The sequence below is a fragment of the Mauremys mutica genome, chromosome 10, assembly GCF_020497125.1.
Source record: "Mauremys mutica isolate MM-2020 ecotype Southern chromosome 10, ASM2049712v1, whole genome shotgun sequence".
Taxonomy (NCBI): domain Eukaryota; kingdom Metazoa; phylum Chordata; order Testudines; family Geoemydidae; genus Mauremys; species Mauremys mutica.
Genome location: NC_059081.1, coordinates 9355960 through 9368962, shown reverse-complemented (window position 1 = coordinate 9368962; position 13003 = coordinate 9355960). Strand labels below are relative to the sequence as shown.

At 46.0% G+C, this 13003-nt stretch overlaps 1 protein-coding gene across 13 annotated transcripts in view; it reads left to right on the top strand.

Annotated features, from left to right (window-relative positions):
* The window catches only part of CLASP1 (cytoplasmic linker associated protein 1), a 267069-nt gene that overhangs the window by 179579 nt on the left and 74487 nt on the right, over positions 1-13003 (top strand). The gene's annotated exons all lie outside the window — the stretch shown is intronic.

The following is a 13003-nucleotide window of genomic DNA, read 5'->3' as shown; positions in this document are numbered from 1 at the left end:
GTTGCATTTACAAAATGTTCGGCAATTAAATAGAAAAAATCCTTTAAATTCTTGTAATGTGCATATATGTGCACCATTGACAACGTGTAAATACACCTCTACCTCAATATAACATGACCCGATATAACACGAATTTGGATATAACGCGGTAAAGCAGTGCTCCAGGAGGGCGGGGCTGCGCAGTCTGGTTGATCAAAGCAAGTTCAATATAACGCAGTTTCACCTATAACACGGTAAGATTTTTTGGCTCCCGAGGACAGCGTTATATTGGGGTAGAGGTGTACCTTTATAAATTATGAACCATGTTCAAATGTAGCTTTTTTCAAGAATTAATAGCAACAGTCATACAATAAGGCCTTCAGTAGGACTATTGTATTGACTGAGGATTACTCATATGAGCAGACTGCAGAATCGGGCCTTTATTTTATAATTTCTAGACTTATGTGTTTTTGAGTTATGTGAACACAGCATTGCTAGACATATGGGAAAAAGCTCTTTAAAAACACTTGCATAATTCAGAAATGGCTGAACCAAATTTTTTCCAACATTCAAAAACAAATAATCTTTGTGCTGAAACTAAGAATGGAAAACTTCTGCTCTAAAGGAATTTGTCAAAGAAGTTATGAACCACTGAAAATAAGGGGCTAAAATGGAAGATGGAATTCAGTCTTAATTGCAGCTATTGCTACTATATAAAGGTCTGTTGCTATAACATTTTGATTATGTTTGTGTATATATTACACTCTCTATGCACACATACACATATGTATGTATATAATATATTTATATAAACACAATAACTATATACAAAAATGTTACACTGCAGCTATCATAGCCACAATGGCTTGTGTGTGTGTGTGTGTGTATAAAACTAAAATATTTAACAAAAGAGCTGTGCTCAGTGGCGTATTTATTTCCTGGTATGACTCCTTACACTTTTCTACTGAATTGGTCTTGATCTTGTTATTGACATTGTTTCTTGTACATAGAGTAGAATATTGTGAAAAATATTTCCAAGCACAATTTCTAATCATTCCCCTTGGCTTCACTTTGGGATTTAGATGGATCACATCTAAATCCTGTTATGGGGTTAAATGTTCCACATTCTCATGCTAGCTGTTTTTAGGATCTGTGGTTCTGGAACATGACTGGCACTCACCAGTCTTTGCTGAACTGCACACAGTTTGGTACTCTTAAAAACAATGTATCTGTTTGTCACACATTGCGTTTGTGGTTGTGGGGGGAAAGGAGGAAGCTGCCGATAGAGATTTTGCCTTGGGGCTTGCACTGTACTTGTTGTGCATTCATACGCGGCAGCATTTCCTTTCACTATAAAACACCCATGTTGGTAGTAATTGTGTGCATCCCTTTTGGACTGTGGCATTTTCTGTGTTGGGTACTTGTGTGTTAATCCTGTGGGTGTTGCCATTCCTTTTACTTGCAGCTTCTCGACGTCATTCCAGGTCCACTAGTGCTCTCTCCACTGCTGATTCTGTTGGGCAGTCAGGTGAACAAGTGCTAACTGCATGAATCTGCTTCTTAATATTAGTCTTGTTTTACAATCATTTTAACATTTGCTGTCATGCATATCAGCCAGCACTTGGCATGTGCTTTTCATTACTGTGGGGTTTTTGTTTAACATGCTTTTTTTATTTTAATTTATTGAATGTTTTTAATTTTGTTTATGTACTTTAGAAATATCATGAGCAGTGTACAAACAAACCAAGGGTGATACAGGGCATTCTTAATTCCACCCTGCAAATTGATCAGCTATGTAACTTGGGATACATCCTCAGGGATGCTGAGCACTCAAAACTCTCATGTATGTCAATGGGAATTGCAGGTGCTTGGGATTGGACCCTTACTGGCCAGATCCTGCATATTGCTGAGTATTCCCAAATCCCATCTAAGTCAATGGGAGTTAAGACCACTCAGTACCTTGCAGGATCAAGCCCCAGATGCACAAGACCAACAAAAAAATTAGCACTGGATGGGCTTTTAAAATTAAAATGGCAAATGCGACATTTTCCAATATATAATATTTTAAGGCCTGGTCCAAACCTCACTTAAGCCAAGGGAAAGACTCCCTTTAAAGTCCTGGTGCTTTAGCTCACGCCATTAATATTTAGATTTTGATGGGATAAATCCTGAGATTCTTATCCGCCTTTTACTCAAACAAAATTCCCACTGAATGTGCGGGCCAACTGCCTTTGAAATTAGTTGATTTCAGTAGGAGTTTTTCTTTAATAAGAGCTGTGTGAGGACTTCAAGATTTGGCGCAGTGGGAATTTAGCTGGCAGGAACTGAGTGAGGATTGCAGGAGTTAGCTCAATATTGTAGCTGCAAAACTGTCCTTTTCATAAGGGAGAGTGGAGGCATTGATGACATTGTCAATTATTTAACTATTTTGATAGGGTGTTTGAAATTCTGCTTACCTTAGAGTGAGGTTGAATTAAATGACTGTTACTTAACCCAAACCCTCAAAATTGATTCATTTTGTCTAGTGTTTCTATACAAAATAATTTTAAGTTGAACTGACTTTCAACTTTAGAATATTTTAGGCCACAATTTCACAGAATAATTGAAATAACTAAAAAATTACGTTTCACTGTAATAAAGATGAAGATCTAGACTACATGTTCCTCTTCCACTGCTTATGACATATTCTACATTTGTAGCTCCTGTAAATTTCCACGAAGTATGATCAAACATAACACAGTAAATAACCTTTGTCCTTGAGAAAACTAAAGCCAGTGGGAATTTTGCCTCCCTACAGGTGATAAAATCAGGCCACAAATAGTCCTAACTTCCCTTTTTAAAAATGAACTAAAGCTGGAATTTTCAAAGGAGTCTAAGTGAGTTTTGCTCCCAAATCCCACTGAATTTCCTTGGGAATTGAGTGCCCAATCCCCTTAGTCACCTTTGAAAACCTCAGCCATCATTTACGTAACTCCCAATTAGTGAACAATCCCACTAAATAGCATGAAACCAAGTGGCATAGACTTTTAAATCCTATGTATCTTGCTCACTTGAGAAGTCCCACTGAAATCTGTTACCTCGTGGAAGAGTAAGGTTTAATCCTTACGCAGGTTTCAGACAAACTGTTCTGAATTGTAGAGAAGACATTTTACTAGTCTTTCAGTCTAACTAGAGGTCGTCAATACAATTGAAAAAAAAAGTGTCTGAAATTGAGGTCGTTATGGCACCACACATGTAGCTCTTAAACATGTATAATTCCCATTGAAATAAAAGGGAGTTTACATGCTCAAAGACAGAAAGATTGGTGGTTTAAACTTACTTCATATTACAAAGCTGTTCGCAGCTTGGAAACGCTGGCCCGAGTCCTGCTTTGTGATATGGCCTCTTTGGCAGTGTCAAAGATGGCCCTTGCAGAATACCCTGATTGTTAGGGGGTGTTCCTTAACAAGTCCAGAGCTAGTGTAGGGGGTCAGGCAAGGGGAGCAAAGATACATGACCAGAGCACATGGTACTCTGGCTATTCTGTGCCAGCGTAATGATGCCGGGTCTGCTCTCAGTTGTGCCAGCAGCCAGGCATGTCCCCAGCACAGCACAGAATTAGGGAGATACAAAAGCTTATATAGACACCTGTGGGGCATGCCCCACCTCATTTCTGCACTTGGTGCAGGAACAGAGTATCAGAGAATTGGGGCCCAATGTGTTTTGTGTTACATTATTCAGTGACCTTTCAATCTGTATCTCAGAGATTCCAGCAGTACTCTTGGAGCAAGATATACGCCAGCATGCCACATCGTACTTATTCTGATTTGTTTAAAACAGCTCCCTTTTGTTTATGTTTATGCTGGGTAGTTTAAACTGGTTTACAACTGAATTATTTTGTCATTCTGTTATTCATTAAAAACAGAAACTGTCTTCCCTTTTCTAATGCAACGCTAAATTAACTTGCAAACCAATGACACTCAAAGTGCTATGTGATGATACCAAGAGGCCGAATTCTGTTCTCAGTACCACCTGAGCAATGCTGTTTAAATCAGTTAGGTTTTCACAGATATAACTGAGAACACAATTTGCCTCAACATCTTCTGCCTTTTTGTTATATACCAGTTATCCATCTGTGTTTATGAAAACACTTGTGTCTTCTATACATCTTCATAACATAAATCAATGTAGCAATGCATTTAGTTTGTATCATATATAATGCAGTGTCATCTCCTCTGCATTCCTACTAAAGGAGTTACAGATCTTTCCATTCTGGGATGAAATTTCTCTCAAGTATTTATAACAGTTGTGCAACTGAGTTCATTAAAAAAGGGGATAGTAATAACGCATACAATTTTTATTTCTTTGTGAAATGTCATGATTTGATTACTTTTTGGCAGTAGTTTTTAAGAAATTTATTTTTCCCCTTGTAATGTGTTTTGTAGAAAATGTGCTTGTTGTAAATTTAAAATGTTTGATCTGATAATGCATCTCTGAAAGATAGTAGAACACTCCTAACTACCATCCATCCACTTCTAAACATAAATATAGAAACAATCAAGTTTTCAGTTAATCACTTGACAAAATATGTTTTTAATTTAAAAAAAAACAACCCTCCTATTTTCCCATTGCTGATCTAATCCTGCAACCCCTTAATCAGACAAAAGTCGGATTTAATTCAACTTGGAGTTTTGCCAGACTAAAGACTACAAGTTTGAGCTCTTAAGAGATTAATTTCAAGTAGTAAAAAAATCATTCTTCCCTTTGGGACAACTACACCACTCTCTAGTTTTTTGTATAACTATTAACAAATTTTTTTTCTCTATAATTGAGGTTTGCAAGAGATTTCTGTACTGTAGAATTTAAAATGTAAATGTTAAGGTGTGTAAACCAGCATAATTTTCTTATATTTAATTATTTCCCTATTAAGTGTATGCACTCAAATAAACTTCTGAATGTAATACTTTACATCTGTTGCATAGAAGGATGCAATACATTTATACAATGTACAAATGATCGTGTTCCTTTTTGGTCAAAGCTTTCAATGGACAGAATATTTTTCCTTAGTTAAATATTGAATACAAAAAACCTGTTAAAAAATCCTTTACTTGCTCTCTTTTGCCCACTGATCTTGCATTGTGTAATGTCTAAATGCCGCTTAAGTACACCACAGATGGGCATGCATGTGTGCAGCTTGACCCTGCATCATTTACGCTAATAGGAGGTTTCCATTTATTTAAATGGTAACATTTGCGGGACCATTCTCCATTCAGACAATATAAATGTAGAGTCTGTCCATGAGTCATTACTGAGTCCAGGCACACTCATGAATAAATATACAGATCATGGCTCTAGGCATCAGAATGCCCCAAGTAGCTCATGTCATTGAAAGATCTGCAGAGCAGCTTTTCCTGTTTATAAGCGGAGCCCGGACTGGAGTACACTACCTTGGGTCCATACTTCCTCTGCTCTAGAAAGTATGTATGAGCAGGGTGGTGCCAAATTTGGCCCATGATAGGTAAGTCCACTGCCCCTGTATCCAGTGCTTAATTTGCGCTAGGGCTGAGCCCTGGCACCTCTAGGCTTGGTAGTTCATAGCCTCGCCACCTCTAGGCTTGGTAGTTCATAGCCTCGCCACCTCTAGGCTTGCGCCCTGGCTCCTACTTACTTGAGCCCTGGCCCGTCTTTCATTATAAATTAAATGCTGCCTGTGTCTGATCTCCCTCGAATACTTACTGTATTGCCTTTGGCTGACAGTAGGCGTTTTATTAGTAAGACTAATATATGTGTCTGCAATAAGCCATTTTCTGGGTTTTTCTAAATGACATTAATATGCAAAATCCTAGGACATGATAAATGAGGCCAAGCAATATTTTGGATGTAAATCACATTTTGGGCCCAGCACTGTTCACATTGAAATCACTGGGAGATTTTCCATTACATTCAGGATCAGACCTAGGGTTGCCACCTTCCTAATTGCTGGTAGCTGGATTCCTGAGGCTCGCCCTGCACCGCTGCTTCTTCTCCAAGTGCTTGCTCATGTCGATTCCATTCTAGGTGTGCAAGCACCCAAGTGTGCGGCCGTCGGAGATTTCTGCCTTAGCGGTATCCGTAGGGCCGGCTGTTTCGCCCCTGGAGTGCCATGCTCATGCCACAGTATATCAAGCGCTGCCAGCCCTGAACCCTCTCAGTTCCTTCTTACCACCTGTGGTGATCAAGTGGCCAGTGGTTTCTTTCCTGTTTCAGCCTTGTGCTTTCAGTTGTAAATAGTTCTATTGTTTGTTAGTTCGTAGTTAGGTAGCTGTTAAGTGTTCAGTTAGTTAAGTCCCAGCGGAGAATTTGCCCTGGGCGGGGCATGCCTCATTCTTTGTGTTTTAAGCCCTGCTCCATGTGTAACAGGCCTATCCCTGTTAGTGACCCTCATGATAGTTGTCTGCAGTGCCTTGGGGAGTCCCATGTGAAGGAGCATTGTCGCATCTGTAAGAACTTTCATCTTTGGATGGACGTTTGTCTCGGGGCCTCCTGATGCAGGCAGTCCTGCGCCCAGCCTCGAAGCCGGCTCGGTCTGAAACGACATCCAGCTCTTCAGCCTTGGTGCACAGCGTACCTCTGGCACTGGACTCCTCCAGGCACCGTTCCCCATCCCTGGTACCGAAAAAGGAGCCAAAGAAGATGGCACCGGGCAAGCCTGATAAAGGCGTGCTGGGCAAAGGACTCTGTTTGGGCCTTATGCCCACTCCAGACCTGCACAAGGGCTCCAGCCAGGGAAGTGCCTCCCCCCGAATGAACCCACCACCAACTCCAGTGAGTGGTACAGGGTCAAAGCTGATGGTGCTGTCGACACCTGCTCAGCTCTCAGCACCTGCAGAGCCAAGGGAGCTCCTGCCACAGCCAGCACCGCGTTCGGCAGTGGAACCCGCGAGGGCAAGACCACTGGTAAGGCCTCTCATAGGATAAGCAAGCGCCACCGATCACTGGAGCCAAGGCAGAGAGCTAGGTCGTCACACTCTTGGTCTTCACGCTCCCGGTCCCTGTATTCATGCTGAAGCTCTCCCAGGGCACTGATCCGCGTCAGGTTGCTGGTTGCCAACCCTGAGATCTCGAGGCCGCTCCCTGATATGATGCCGCTTTCCCAACTCCCGCACCAGTCAGAATGCTCCTGGTCACCGGCGGCAATGTTTAACTGCCAGACCAAGGCCATGGCGGCCCCTCTGTGGTCACTGGAGGGCGACGACTTCTCTGGATCGGTGACGCAGTTTGGTCCCTCACCCAGGCAGCAATGGGACTGGGCCCCGGAGGGAGCGTCTGCAGCATTGGGGCCGGCCTGGCAGCAGGGTCAATGGACGACCTAATGTCCTTATTGGAATGCCTCAGGGGTTCCTATTATGCCGTTGCCCCTCTCTTGCCAACCCTCGGTCACTGCATCAGACAGGCTGAAGCCTGTGCCTGTGCCACCGCCGGCACTGGGTTCAATGCAGGATGTTCTGGTGACCGTTGCAAGTGAGGAGCTGCTGCCCACTCCAAGGCCACCCTCCCCATCAGGGGAAGATGCCAGTGGGCCTCCCTTGGTGGTCCAATCATCCTCCTCCTCCCTGGATGGAGCAGTGGTGGGGCCCTCCACAGCTAGCCCACCGGATGATTTCAAGGAGCATCAGGCGCTGCTCCTTAGGGTGGCTTTGAACTTGGGCCTCAGAGCAGAGGAGATGGAGGAGCGGATGGACACATTGTTCAGTGTGCTCTTGGCGGCCACCTCAGCCCGGGTTGCACTCCCGGTGCATGAAGGAGTCTTGAACATTGCCAAGTCGATCTGGCAAACCCCGTCCTCTGTTTAGCTCGCGTCTAAAAGAGTGGAGAAAAAGTACTTCATCCTGGCAAAAGAGTTTGAGTACTTATATACCCACTCACCACCAGGATTGTTGGTCGTGTCTGTGGCCAACGAAAAAGATAAGCAGGGCCCCACCAGTTCCACCCCAAAAATAAAGATACCAAGTGGTTGGACTTGTTTGGTTACAAGATTTATTCAATGGTCAGCCTCCAGTTTTGGGTGGCAAACCACCAGGCCCTCTTGGGCCATTACAATTTTAACTTGTGAAACTCCCTCCCCTAGTTTAAAGACTCCATGGCCCAGGATGTGGCCCAGGAGTTTGCAACCCTGGTGGAGGAAGGCACTACGGTGGCTTGGTGCTCACTCCAAATGGCCTGGGATGCAGCCGATTCGGCTGTCCAGGTGGTTGCCTCAGCAGCATATTTACCCTTTATTTACTTGCAAAAGAAAGAAATTGCATGTTTGATTTGTGATACAATATTGAGGCCAAGTTTCAGCCCAGGGCAAATTTAAGACAGTTTCTCTAAGAGCCATTTAATAACAAAGGTGAAGTTGGAACCACTTCAGAGATGATCACATCATAAATGTTTCTCCCTTTTTATAGGTGGTTCTTCCCACATGAGAGGAAAAAAACCTCATCTAGTGGTTATGAGGCGCAGTTCCTGGATCCAGACCTTGGAGGCTTGTCCCAGGAGATGCAGGCCTCTATTCAGGATGTCCCATTTGATGGTATTGGCCTGTTCTCCGACCGGATGGATGCACGGCTTCACGGCCTTAAGGACATGTGGGCCACTCTCTGCTCTCTGGGGATGTACATTCCTCAGGCGTCAAGACAGCCGTTCTGTTCTCCTCTGCCACTACAACAGTGGCAGCCTCGTCAGTGGCCTACAAGGAGACAGGACACAGGGTTTAGCCACCGCCACCCGTCATCGTCTCACTCCTCTGCGCAGCCTAGCCTGGCGAAGCACCAAGGGGGCCAGAAGCGCTCATTTTGAGGGTGCACCTGAGAGTGACGCACCAACCGTGCCTGGATCCTGCCCGCCCTTTCCTCAACTGCCTCTCCCCTTCTTATTCGGCCTGGTCCTGGGTTACGTCAGACCTCTGGGTCCTGGACATAATTGCTTGGGGTTATACCCTGCAATTTCTGGACAGCCCCCCCTCCAGCCTCCCCTCTTCCCTGTCCCTCTTCAGATCCTTCTCACAAGCATCTTCTTGTTCAGGAGGTTGAGAAGCTCTTCCTTAGGATATGGAAGGAAGAGGATTCTACTCCTGATACTTCCTAATCCCGAAGGTGAAAGGGGGCCTCAGGCCCATTCTGGACTTGCATGGCCTCAACAAGTCTCTCAAGAAGTTGAAGGTCCGCATGGTCTCCCTGGCCTCCATCATCCCTTCCCTGGATCTGGGGGACTGGTATGCTGCTCTCAAATTAAAGGATGTGTACTTCCATGTCTCCATATTCCCAGGACACTGACAGTTCCTGTGCTTCATAGTGGCCAGGCAACACTTTCAGTTCCCGGCGCTATCTTTTGGCCTGTCCATGGCCCCCAGGGTATTCATGAAATCTGTGGAGTCATGTATGAACCTCAAACGTCAGGGGGTCCAAATCTTTCCGTATCTCGACAACTGGCTCCTCAAGGGCAGGTCTCCGGAGTAAGTGCAAAGGAGCGTCGATCTGGTGCATTCCACCTGCATTGACCTGTGCCTGTTGGTAAACACAGAAAAGTCCACGTTAATGCCAGTCCAGTGCATAGAGTTTATTGGGGGGGTCCTCGACTCCATGCGGCCAGGGCCTTCCTTCCCGAGGCACGTTTTTGGGCCATGGCTGGCTTAATCTCCCACATAAAAGCCCACCCACTCACTATGGCCCACATGTGGCTGTGTGCACATATGTGGTCAGCCACGCCCATCTTTGTATGAGGCCTCTACAAACATGCCTGGCTTTGGTTTACACTCCCAGCAGGCACCCCCTAGACCAAGCAGTGACGGTACCGAGCCAGACCCTATTGTCATTGGACTGTGAGGGGGGTCCCAAGTCAGTGCTCCAAGGACTTCCCTTTGTGTCTCTGACCCCATCGCTCACGCTGGTCTCGGATGCTTTGGATCTGGCCTGTGGAGCCCACATATGTATTACATCAACAAAAAGGGCAGCGCCAAGTCTTTGGCCCTTTGTTGCGAAGTGTTCCGCCTCTGGGACTTCTGTATGAGGAACGCCATTCACCTGGTGGCCGCCCACCTGTCTTGGCAGATCACCTCAGCAAAACCTTCTCATCTCACCATGAATGGTTGCTCCCTCCAGAAGTAGTCAGCCTGATCTTCCACAAGTGGAGGAGTCCCCAGGTAGACCTGTTTGCATCCAGGCACAACAGGAAGTGCCACGTGTTCCGCTTTCTGCAAGGCAGGGACAAGGGCTTCCTGTTGGACGCCGTTCTGATCTCATGGTCAGGAGCGCTGATGTACGCCTTCCCGCCGGTGCCCTTGATACACAAGGTCCTCCTGAAGCTAAAGCAAGACAAGGCCAAGCTAATCCTTGTGGCCCACTTGTGACCATGTCAGCATTGGTTCAGCATGCTGCTTAGTCTGTTGACAGCTACCCCCTGCAGCTGCCTCTTCGGCCGGATCTTCTGTCCCAGAACCATGGCAATTTGCTGCCACCCGAACCTGGCGGCGCTGCACTTGACAGCCTGGCTGCTGCGTGGCTGAGTGGAGATGAACGACACTGTTCCGCTGGTGTCCAGCAAGTCCTGCTGGGCAGCAGGAAGCCTTTCACCCGAGCTACCTATGTGGCGAAGTGGAAGTTTTTTACATGTTGGGCTTCGGATTGTCACATCCGTGCAGAGGAGGCCACTCTGCAGGACATCCTGGACTATTTGCTGCACCTTAAGCTCCAGGGCCTATCACTATCTTCGGTCAAGGTGCACCTGGCAGCCATTTTGGCGTTCCTTCCTCCATGTCAAGGCGGGTCAGTCTTCACCCACCCTACGATGGCATGGTTTCTGAAGGGCCTGTAGCGCCTTTACCCGCATGTTCAGGATCTGGTACCCCAATGGGACCTGAATCTTGTGCTGTCATGGCTCATGGGTCCCCACTTTGAGCCCCTAGCTTCCTGTTCCTTACTGCTTCTCTCCTGGAAGATTTTCTTCTGGTCACCATAACTTCGGCCCGTCGAGTGTCCGAAATCAGAGCGCTAATGTCTGAACCACCTTACTTGGTCTTCTATAAGGACAAGGTTCAGTTGTGTCAGCACCTGGCCTTTCTGCCCAAGGTCCTCTCCCAGTTCCATACTGGTCAAGACATATACTTGCTGGTTCTTTGTTCTAAGCCCCATGTGACAGATGAAGAACGCAGGTTGCATATCCTGGACGTCAGTTGTGCTCTGGCCTTCTGCATAGACAGAACGAAGCCATTCCTTAAGTCAGTGCAGTCGTTCGTGGCGATCGCAGACAGGATGAAAGGTTGCCCTGTGTCTGCCCAAAGAATATCATCGTGGATCACGGCCTGTATCCGCTACTGCTACGAGCTAGTGAAGGTGCCCCCGCTGCGGATAGTGACGACCTACTCGACTCATCCTTGGCAGCCTTCCTCGCTTAGGTGCCGATCCAAGAGCTCTGTCAGGCCGCAGCCTCATTCTCGGTCCACACATTCGCTTCACACTATGTGCTGACCGAGCAAGCTTGGGATGATGCTGGCTTCGGCAGAGCTGTGCTACAAGCTGCACAGCGGTGAACTCTGATCCCACCTCCATTGATACTGTTTGCGAGTCACTTAAAATGGTATCGACGTGAGCAAGCACTCGAAAGAGAGAAACCAGTTACCTACCTTTCGTAACTGTTGTTCTTCGAGATGTGTTGCTCCTGTCCATTCCATGACCCGCCCTCCTGCTCCTCTGTCGGAGTTATCGGCAAGAAGGAACTAAGAGGGCACAGGGCCAGCGGCGCCTGATATACCACAGCATGTGTGCGGCACTCCAGGGGGCATCACAGGCAGCCCTAGGGGTACCGCTAAGGCAAAATTCTCCGACGGCCGCGCACGTGTGCACGCGCACACCTAGAATGGAATGGACATGAACAACGCATCTCAAAGAACAACAGTTATGAAAGGTAGGAAATCATTCTTTCCTCCCAAGGCCCTGCCCCTGCTCCACCTCTTCCCCAGGGCCCGCCTCCTTCCCCACCTCTTTCCCTCAAGGCCCTGCCCCCGTCGCTCACTCCTCTTCCCATCTACCCCGGTCGCTTGCTGGATCGTCTCAAGCTGAGCTGGGGCTGGTACGGGTTAATGACCCAGTGCTTCCCCCCACCCCACAGTAACCGGACTTTTGGTTCGGGTGCCTTGTAGGGTTGCCAGGTCCCCTTTTTGACTGCACTTTCCGGCTGAAAACCAGGCACCTGGCAACCCTAAATGGCATCTGGAAGCAAGCCAAAAACCGGCCTGTCCAGGTAAAACCCAGATGGGTGGCAACCCTGATCAGACCCTTTATTTACTTGCAAAAGAAAGAAATTGCATGTTTGATTTGTGATACAATATTGAGGCCAAGTTTCAGCCCAGGGCAAATTTAAGACAGTTCCTCTAAGAGCCATTTAACAACAAAGGTGAAGTTGGAACCACTTCAGAGATGATCACATCATAAATGTTTCTCCCTTTTTATAGGTTCTTCTTCCCACATGAGAGGAAAAAAAACCTCATCTAGTGGTTAGTCAAGTCTTGAAACTTAATATGTAAGAGCTCAAGCCTTTGATTTCAGTCAAATGACTCTTGTGAGTAGGGACTGCTCAGATGAGAGAGTTGCAATACCAGCACTTCATAGAATTAGTGAGTAATGGAACTGTAGACCCAATTCTGCCTCAGAGAAGTCAATGAAAGTTTGATAAGAGCAGGATTGCGTCCCATATATGTGTGACTCATGAAACCAAAGTAAAAGTAGAAAAGAGATTAATTTTAAAAGAGAGAGAGGAAAATAAAAGGAAAAATAGATTCCTTTCCCACCCATCTTGCATCAGTAATATATGCCTATGAAAATCAAACATAGTGTCTCTGGTAGCTTAAGTACTGGAGTTTGTAGTATTTTTGTTTTATATACCATAGCGGCAACATGTGTCAGAGTGACGGATAAAATAACATTTAATGAAATGGCACTGTGGGTTCCCGAAGCCTTTCGTTGGGGTGTTCCTGGCCAGACATCTTATTAGGATTCAGAATGAATGTGAATTCACTTAACAATCTCTT